Below are 11,176 nucleotides of genomic sequence, written 5' to 3'. Positions count from 1 at the left end.
TTGAGAGGTGATGTTTGTTACTCGCTGGAGAATTGTTGCAGCAGGCAGTGCAGCCCAACACAAAAAAGCGAGCGTAAATGAAACATCTACCCTTCCAACTGTGGGAGCTGAGTTTCCACAGAGCCCATCAGTTGTGGCCCAGGGTGAATGATTAGACTGCTAGCCACACATACACAAGCTTCCATCCCCTGCACACAAAGAAGCACGCCTCAGAGCCTACAGTATATGTTTGTAGAACCAATAAAAGGCCTCCGAGGTGTGTGCTGAGGCCTGGAGTTGGATAAACAATTGAAAATGTACAAAAGATCTAATATTTAGTACTGAACACATATAGTATTTAAAGCATGTACAATGTAGAAGTGTAGTCTACGTGGTGTGAACACCTATCCTATCCTATAATACAATACACATAATTCCTCGCCCCTGTGTGTGTGTGTGTGTGTGTGTGTGTGTGTCTGTCTGTCTGTCTGTCTGTGGCAGTCTGTTGATTGGCTAGGACTGCTCACTTGGTGGATCGTCCGCACATTGTCGCCCCACGTCACCCAGGAAGATAAAAAGCCCCCTCTTTTCTGAAGGGAAAAGGACTAAATAGCAAAGAAGATAATACTCTGTCTTGTCTGTTTTCAGTCAGTCAATCACTGTAATGTCCGTACTTCATTATTATTTCCACAGTCCAAAGAGAACATCATTTATTAGCCACATTATCATCTTAAAACGGTTGGAGACGGTTGTGTGTTTGCCGGAAACGGATACACCAGAAATCCACTTTCAAAATCCGATAAAATTGATTTCCCAAAAAAGAAAGTACACACACCCGGCAGCACAGTGTGGTTATCACCCACTAGAAGTGTGAGTGGTATTCAGAACTTGCGCACGCACGCACGCACGCACGCGCACACACGCGCACACACACACACACACACACACACACACACACACACACACACACACACACACACACACACACACACACACACACACACACACACACACACACACACACACACACACACACACACACACACACACACACACACACACACACACACACACACACGGGCGCATACGGAGCAGAGCACGGGCTGTCATATCTGGCAGTGACAGACAATGCCAATATCCAGGGGAAGTGAAGTCGTCAGTCCAGACTCTCCAGTGACCAGTTAACTAACTGCTCTTTTATTGCCACCAATCTGTCTTGTTCCACACACTCTTGGCATCAGGCCAAATATATCACTATATTTCAGCTAACAGCTGCGATTCCTCTCACTCTAATTGTCCTAGTTTCATTGTTAGATTTCCAATTGCATCCAATTGATCCTGGCTGTAGGGACAGTGCTTAATGTGGCACACATGCACGCATGCATGTACATACAGTATACACATAAAATGTGTAAAATGTATACGCACGCGCGCGCACACACACACACACACACACACACACACACACACACACACACACACACACACACACACACACACACACACACACACACACACACACACACACACACACACACACACACACACACACACACACACACACACACACACACACACACACACACACACACACACACACACACACACACACACACACACACACACACACACAGATTAGGCAGGCCGACTAATGGCTAACCTTTGACCTGAGCCAGTTCTTAAACACACAGTTACCGCTGGGGAACTTTGTAGTGTGTGAAATAAGACACAGGATGGGACAGCATATACTTCTCATTAGAGCAGCATTCAGGCCTTGTGCTGCACAGTAACAGCTGCCGTACTGTAGCTCTGTCTTCTCATTCCCGCAGCAAGTCATTACGACGGTCAGTCGGAGCTATAAATACTACTCGGGCCAGCTGAAACTGGGAAACTCTTGTTCTCGTCGGGGGAGTAAATAAAAGATAACAGAGTCATCATGGTAGCATTGTGGCGTCATAACAGCGGTGCTAACAGGGAGCTTTCACAGAGACAAATTGCCATGGTACTGCAAAATGCCCAGCATACGATATACCTATTTGTCTTGTCTTGCTGCAATTTATGGCCATTTATCATGTTTTGGTTTAAATGAAAGACTATTGATAAGCGGTAAGCACTACTTTTCTTTTACTCAAGCTTCCTGAATGCTGCTTCGTTTCATTGAAGAAGACGGTAGTTGTCGCAGCTGTAGTAGTCCCTCAGGTTAAACTGGGTAAGCCGTGCATATTGTTAGACCATACTATTGAGCCAGTATATGAAAAATATGTATCCCAAGTTAACTTTGTTTCTCTAAATAAGGCATACAGTATTTTGCATTATGTTATTTGTATTAAAAAAAAATTACCCTCTTTTCTCCCAATTCAGATTTTTCAGATTTGTATTGAAGGGATAGCCCCTTGTTGTCTATACCAGTGGTTCCCAGCTAAATGATAATTTAGTCCATAGACTAATGCATGTCAAACTGGGGATCCTGGGAATTAAACAGGTTTAGAATCTCAGCTAGAGCCATAAAAATCTTCTCTGATGGGGGTCCCTGGCATATCTTTTCAAATGGGGGTCCGTGGGACTAATTAGTGTCAATTTGGCGGTCCTTGACATGAAAACGTTTGGGAACCACTGGTCTATACTGTCTCACCTGCCAGTAAGGAGCCCCCACCAGGGCATACTGTAGCATCTGCCATTAATAGCACAAATTTATAGCGCCCAAATTATCCAAAGCGTTTACAATGTGTATTACATTCACCCATTCACATAGCAACAACCTGCCCATTGGGAGCCGTTAGTGGTTAAGTGTCTCGTTCAAATACACTAAGCCATGGGAAAACCAGGGACCGAATCGGGAACCTTCCTATTCCCAAGTGACCACTCCTGAACTACTTCTGTCCAGCTTCTCTCCTGTGAGCATGGGCAATTGTGCTCATAGAGTTGCGGAGGAGTTAAACTAGTCTCCGGGGTAGAGGACAGGAACCCTGCGCCATCCGTGCGAGCACATCATTTTGCATCAAGTCCTAAACGTTTGTTCATAAAGCCAACATCTGCTGTTGCAGCATGTCTGAGCTTTGTATGAGATATAGATAAATGGTAAATGGTGCATTATCCAAGGAGCTTTATATAGATTGTGCATTAATACTTTGCAATACAAATTTACACCCATTCACACACACATTCATACACCAATGGCGGCGTTAACCATGCAAGGCACCAACTAAGACATCAGGAGCAATTAGGCGTTCAGTGTCTTGCTCAAGGACACTTTGACACTAACTCTGGGGGAGCCCGGGTTCGAACTGGCAAATTTGCGGTTACCATCCAGCCACTCTACCCCTGAGCCACCACCGCCCATAGATCAGGGCATAGATCATAGGTAGGTAATTTCATCTTTACGTGTGATAACATTGTCACCCGCTCTAACCAAGAAGTAATTTGCCTTGCTGAGATTACTATTAGATCCAAAGAGAATGGATTCAGTTTTTCCCAGGTGTAAAGAATATGTTGTTATCAGTGTTGTTGATGATGTGGACTGAATTCTTGTATTTTGCAACTACATTGTGATAGCGCCTTGATGTGGAACTGGCTCGCACGGTCCTAATTTTACTGCAAAGTTGTCGTCTTAGTTATGTAGCCAATCTATTGGTTTTATATCTGTATACATGTTGTTTGTATGCCTGCATGGCCTCGTGGGGAAAGATGGTGGGTACGTGGTTGGGGAGGATTGGGAAGGGAGTTATGGGAGAAAATATAAAAGAGTTGCATTTTCTTTTCTCTTTGTGAAACTTGCATATGATTGATGTCATGCTCACACTCTTTGAATAAAAGTTTATTTCTTTTTACTGCAAAGTTATGTCCCTCTCGGGATTCTATTTCCTGACTTTGAACTGAAACCGTCGTAACAAAGTGTACAATGATGACATTACAGGAGACTTGTTACAGAGATGTATTTACAACACAGACAGAGACAGATAGATAGATACAGATAGAGACTGAAAGGTAGGGAGAGACCTATTACACTGGCTCTCCTTTCAGCTACCAGGAGACAAACCAGTCTGTTGATGAGAGTCAGTCTCTCTCTCTCTCTCTCTCTCTCTCTCTCTCTCTCTCTCTCTCCTCTCTCGCACGCGCGCACGCACCAGAGGCTCTGGCACGCTAGCCTGGTTAATAAACCAGACTAATATCGCACGGACCGCGGGATATTAGTCTGGGGAGGCTCAGCTTGGATTTCATTTCCAGGGAAACATTTTCTCTTTGACGCAATTGGTCAGAGCTACTGTCAGTCAAAGGTCTCAAGCATTGAAAGTCACTGTACCAAAGCCCGCCCATATTGCATACCGTGTCCCGATTGGCCGCCCACATTCTCTGGTGTAGGAAATGGGCGTACAATTGAGCCTCTCCAGACCGAAATCCGCCGGCAGGCAATTTATTTTTGCCAACGGCTGATTCGGTCTGGTTTATTAACCAGGCTACTGGCACGCACTCACGGACACGAGAGATGAGAGCCAGAGAAGAGAATAAAGGAGAGAACAAATGGCCAGTGGACTGTCTAATCTATGCTGCGATGAAAGAGCTGCTCTCTCCCCCGCTCCGTTGGAGTCAATGAGCCAATGAGGGCCTTCCAGGCGCTATAGTTCTCCTGCAATCCCTTTTATTTATGCTTTATTGCGGCCGCGTATCAACTCGGCTGCATGGGGCTCGGGGGCACCGTGCGTGGGGATGTTGTTATAGCATGATCACCCTGCCGTTTCTCTTTCAATTAGACTAACACGGAACGGCACCAGAGGCAGGCCTTGTGCGGACCCGCTGCGCCCGGTACACCCCCGCCCCTCCGCCCTCGGTGCTAAATCTCACGCTAGTAGTCCTTCTCGTCCTACGTATATACTGGCTGTTCGACAGAGCCCATAAAAGGATATAGTGGGCTGTAATGAGAGTGGCTGTGAGTGTGTATAGCAACTCACACAGCGAGAGTATATAGCTAGCGGTGGCAGATGACAATGTCTTCATCGCAGCCAGCGGTACAAGACTGGCCCATTGTGTTGTCCTTCCTAAGGACGTTCTGGCGTTCAGGTGACCTCTGGAGGACCAGTTTAGTGAGCCTTGTTCCGTCTTTGTCCCATATAATAGGCTCTGGGAAAATGCTGATCTTTGAACAGTTTATGGTCATAGAGGCTCTTAAATCAGTTCTGATTTAAAACGGTTTGCCTGAAACCATTTTCATTAGTGTACTTTATAAGTCTTAAATGTAATGGAAGGCTTTTAGAGTGATTGCACTACACATTTTGTAATAGGTTGGAACAGCCACACATTTTCACATAATATCTCAGGTCTGATTCCACTCGTTATGTACACATATCCTAATGTGACAGTAGCATAAGTAGTAGGACCATGTTCAAGTGATGTTCGGGCACCCAGCCATTCCATCTGTACCGATGAGACCGGCATGGAGCAGTTGAAAAAGGAAGAGAGAAGATGGGCCATAAAAAAAGTGGATGAACATGAGAGCGGTTTTCGGACCACCCACTTCTCATGACATAAGAGTATGTCGTGTGAGAACGCAGCACAGGGAGCCAACCAGCTGCTTCAAACCCAGTCATCAAATAGGCCGATGCTGAAGAGCCTTCTCGCTTCACTAAAGAAGAAATGCACTCAGAGAGACGCTACCCATGCAGTTAGGCATATAGGCTAACCTAAGCTTGTACTTGATAGGTATTTTCTATGCATTTTGGTGGTATTTTGTGGGTGGATGGTCATTGACTCCTTTGACCTTTTAATCTGGTTGCCCTGTGCTCCACTCATATGTAGATATTATTACTTCACGCAGCGTCTAGTAGTTAGTAAGAAATGTAGTTTCCCGATTACACTGCATAATGAGACCGGGGAATCTTATCAACCGGGTGCCATGGCAACGCCAGCCTCTGTGCTTTCTCGAACTACAGGTCATTCCCAAAACTACATATCCCATACATTGGTTAGGATGCTCCTCTGTATTGCCACGTCTATTTTGTACCATTCTCCATTTTGAGTAAAGAAGTATAAATACCCAATGCCATTTTGGAACGGCATTGAGAGACCACATTGGACCGGCCCTGCGGGGTATGTCTAATCTGATTGTAAATTATTATTATGCTGAATATGTGGATCTTGTTCTGTCTCTCTGAATCAATATAAAATATGGCTATAAAACCTCACTCTGAATGGACCTCTCTCCTTGGGTGGACACAGGTAAACATTTTGGTATGTAAAAGGTAATTCTCCTAGAGTAACATTATGTATATTGGCTATTTACTTAAAGTATCCTGGTTAAAGTTAAGTATATATTGTAATTCGATTACTTCTAAAAGTATTTCCAGAGTTCCGGTGTTTCGGAGCTCTCAGTTCCCAGTATCATAGCTCTGCTGTCGAAGCTATTTATAGTAACTATTTTTAATACAGTCCTTGGTCCTTGTTTTTATAGTCTTTAAACCTATATGGTGGAAAAATACCCATCAGTACTCTGTGTGACAGATGTCATCAAGCGCCGGAAAGCCATGTGCATAATGTTCTGCTGTCCTATTGTGTGGGAATATTTGAGTCAATCAAAGTGGTTGGGAGACGAATTGAGCCTAACGCGATCACGGCGCTATTTGTGGTAATTTTCTCTACAATGTCTCTTTCTTCCTTGGAGACAACTTTTATAGCCTCCGTTACCCTACTAGCTAGACGTTTGATATTGCTTAGGTGGAAATCTCCCACACCCCCATCACACACTTTGTGGATAAAGGATATACTTAACTACCGGTATGTCAAATTGGAAAGAATCAGCTGCTTGCAGCAAGAATTTAATGAGCTGAGACTCCCTGATATTTCGGACTAATTGTCCAGTCAGTCATTCATAATGACATATCAGATGGCGGATCGACTAATATTCATATAACTTTTACCACTAGTTTATTATAATAATAATAATAATTATTATTATTTTACTATTATTAATATTTTTCGTTTACCTTAATGTTTGTCTTGTCTCGTCTTTTTGATTTAATTTAATGTTTGTGTCTACAGTATTTGTCTTTTGAAAGTCTTGCTTATTGTTGTTGTTGTTGTTGTTGTTGTTGTCATATTGTCTTGATCACTTTTTCACGTCCTTTTTGTAAACTAAAAATGTCCGGATTGTGGATAAAAAAATCTAGGTTTGGTCTGCAGTAGACATTTGACCGGGATGGATTACCAGGCTATCTGGCCCTCACACCTGATACTGATACTGTAGATTCAGAGGGGGCACCACTAATGCTACAATTGAATAATTATTCTTCCCCATATGAAAAACACATTATCTTGGTGGCATGTGACAATCAGAGTCAAACTAGGTTTTTGTATTCCATATTGTCTGCCTGTAATTGTCTCCCACTTACTGTATGTGAAAGACATGATTTTTTTAATTAGTCCATCAGATTTTATTCAAATATCACGCAAATCGGTACACATGACCTTTATAGTCATATGTGATCAAGACGAACAAAATACCCTTTTTAACATTGCCCTATTATTAAAACATATTATAAAATAGCAAACATACTTTGATTTACAAGCACACAACGCATAAATTGTACTGTTTTCTTTGTGATCCTGTCATAATTAATCCTCTACCTACAACTATCTACTGTAAGTCATTGTCTATTGGCCATTAACTGCTACTTCTATGATCACTCAATACCAAACAATGCACGCCCCCCCCCCCCCCAAGGAGACTTGAATTCATGGATATTATTTAGTTTTTGTCGCATTCCTAAGCCAATAACTCGATGACCAGCAGTGGTTCCCTATGGGGGGTGGAGACACACAGCCTCCTTTGTGTCTCCATAGGGAACCACTGTTGGTCAAAGTTTTGCCTGGCTTTAATTGACGTACATCTACTGCAATGGCGCCGTGCCAAGTGAGCATCATCAAAGTCCAGCAGATGCCCTGTATTAAATAGGGCAAGGAAATGTCTTCAGTTAACAGCACTCTTGTATATTGCATGGACTGATGAAAAATAGATATTGTACATCCTTCCCAAGACATCAATAATAGAAATGACAGAGAGGATTAATTTATTCCCTGATCAGAGCTCATTGAGAGTAATAGAGCGTCGCAGTCCCTCCCCCTTTCAGAACAACGAGTGGCCCAGGAAATTAATCGTAATGCATTTTGACCATAGGCATTTCTTAAATTATTTATTTAAAGACCTTTTAAGCGTCGTACGAAGCCAACTCTTGTCGTGACAAATCATGACAACACACACAATATTTTGGACCAAACAAATAATTACAAAGAAGAAAAACAACAAAAAAGTGTTGTAACCTGCCGTTTTTTTCTACTTTCTAATTTGTTTGGTCGAAAAATATTGTCTGTGTTGTCATGATTTGTCACGACAAGAGTTGGCTTCGTACGACGCTTAAAAGGTATTTTATTTAAGAAATGCCGATTATGGTCAAAATGCATTGCGATTCATTTCCTGGGCCACTCGTTGTTCTGAAAGGGGGAGGGACTGCGTCGCTCTATTGGGCATGGCAGACGCAGGTGCAGGAGGGGGACACAGGGTTTATGAAAAAGCTCCTTCAGCGATAAGATTGGATTTCGTGCAAAATGTCTCAATGACAGCTTGGCTTTATTCAAGCCTTGAGGTCTGTGCCATTCATATACTGCTCAGTGTGTTGTATTGGTGTTTTCTATAAGCCTAAAATATAATATAATAAACTAGGTTTCAAATTTGCGCCTACTGTATTTGTATCGGGCCAGGTTTCAAAAAATAAATATATCACACTTTATCATGATGATGAGATGTCTGGTGTCAGAGAGGGAGGTGCAACAGCAAAGATAGACAGCAAGCGCTCAGGTCAATTAACAGGTGTAGTCACCACTGTACAGATGTTTTTACTTTAGTTCTTTTTTTACAGAAAAATAAATGTCAAATGACATATTTTACATACCGTTGCTGTCGGGAGGAAACCACCTAACTGCGTTTTATTGAACCAATGGAAAGTATATTAAAAAGTGTTTCGGACAAAACCTCCTAACTCCACCCCTCTCATGCAAGTAATTGACAATATATGAAGGCTGAAAAATGTATATTTTTCATTTTCTGAAACATTTTGTAGTTAGATGGTTTCTTCCAGTCAGCAGAGATATAAGAAATCCAGCGAGATTAGCTGTATAGTCTATATCAAAATGTAATATGGCAACCCTCGTTTGGCTTGGGAGACAGGGTTGAATATGGCCAGCCAGTATATGGTCAGTTTTTGCATATTTTGAAACACATTATACACATATACAGCATATTAGAACTGATGGTACTGACTGATGGATGGATAGAGGCTTTGTGAAAAAAGATCTCATAATGAATATTATCTGTGCACACATCGAAAACCTATAATTCGCTATTAATAAACAAGCGATAAAACCTGGGTTTACATAACTGGTTTCCATGGTTCTAACAAACCTTTAGTTTTTCCTTCACTTAGTGGGTGCCAAAACACACAGAAGGCCTGAATCGTAGCTGCGTTTCAAGTAATGGAAGAAAAAGTTGTGGTTTTACAGGGCTTGGATATAGACTTGCCTCAATTACTGAGTATACTCTTTCAGAACTCTTCACACTCCCGTCTGTACCAACATGCAGCTTGGCACTGTTCATTTTCTCACCCAATCGTGATCATCAAAATGTGTTAGAAGAGAAGAAAATAATTCTGTCAAATTCACACCAGCAATAGTTTTCATTAGAAGAAACACTGTCATTCATGAGTCATCAGAGTCATGACATAACACAATTACCTAAAAAACTCTAATGAAAGGTAGCAATATAGAAGAAAATTAACTTACAATATCTTCTGTATATATTTTGTTATTGTTGATACTATAATAAATGTGTATGTTTTCTTATTTCACAGTAAACAAAATACTATTTCCAGTACAAAATACAGTGAGAACATTAACTCTTTGTAGAATGTAATATACTACAGGAAGACACATTGGTTCAACAGGAAAACAGGAAAATGTGTTATTTTTGCTAGATATTTATTTTGCTTTTGGCATAAAGTCCTAAAAAAAAAAAAAAAAAAACTCAAATCATGTTATTCACCCACTCTCCTATATTTGCTTGCCCATATGCATTCACATGACAGTTCTCTGCAAAAAAAAAAACTGGAAATTTTTCTTTTGGCAGAAAATGTCGTCACTTCCAGCATCCATTGCATTGACAAGTAAGATCAGATTGTGTGGATCGCGGTCATAAACCTTCCACATCCACACTGGAAAATAAGGAATGGTGACTGACAGCGCAGGGAAACCACTCGCGGTGGCACAGGAGTGGAGAATATTGCCACGTTGTCCCATAAGAGCTGCCTCGTCTCCCTCTTTCAAGCCTGTCATGGATCTCATCAAGAAAGCACCTGAGGTGCTCTGTACTGCATGGGCCAATGAGCGGTCTGTCTGTCTGTCTGCAGCAATCCACCAGAGAATATCACTGCACATAATATTGACACCAAGGTTTCCGTTAGCCGGTATACTGTGTGTGTATGTGATATGACGGCCACTGCGGCACAAATGGCCATTCCCCAGCCATGGTGGCTGGTTTAAAAATATATATTTACCCTATTAGCCTGAATATGTTCTTTTTCCACAAATGAGTCTTGAAAAATGGGGGTCGTCTTATAATCAGAATCGTCTTATATTCGGGACAATACAGTAATTAAAAATAAATCATAAGAACAATCATATTATAATCATTATAATAATAAAGATCGTAGTGCTACGAAAGAACTTACCAAAGAAAGTAATATGCTATATTAAAGATAAATCATGAACACAGATTATGACAATTTTCTTTACTATCCAGTATAGTCACTGTATCGTATTAGTCCATGGGCCAGACCAGAATTTGATATCATCTAAGGTGGAAAAATCTCTTTGGTACCAGTATGTTTGTAGAGCCCATTGGCATTCACCAATGGTGATTTTTGGTAGTCGACTCAAATACCATAATTTGAGTCGAATAGTCGATTATTCGGCGGTGAAATATCATATTTTGTTCATCCAATATACAATCATTATAAAACACTGACTGAATAAGCTTGACTGAATGTCAAGTCTCAAGCTTTTCTTCAAAATATGTATGACACTGATTTACTATACGACTCTATGGCATATTAGGAGTCCAACTAGTACTAGGACCCCCATACTGTAACTCTGAGAGTGT

At 41.6% G+C, this 11,176-nt stretch overlaps 1 protein-coding gene across 4 annotated transcripts in view; it reads right to left on the bottom strand.

Moving 5' to 3' along the window:
* LOC310864760 (seizure protein 6 homolog) overlaps window positions 1–11,176 on the bottom strand; it is a 125,289-nt gene that overhangs the window by 34,634 nt on the left and 79,479 nt on the right. The gene's annotated exons all lie outside the window — the stretch shown is intronic.

Source organism: Protomyctophum parallelum (genome assembly GCF_964188405.1).
Source record: "Protomyctophum parallelum genome assembly, chromosome: 9".
In the NCBI taxonomy this organism is placed as follows: Eukaryota; Metazoa; Chordata; class Actinopteri; order Myctophiformes; family Myctophidae; genus Protomyctophum; species Protomyctophum parallelum.
Note: the sequence above shows the minus strand (reverse complement) of the source record. Positions and strands in the feature narration are given on the sequence as shown.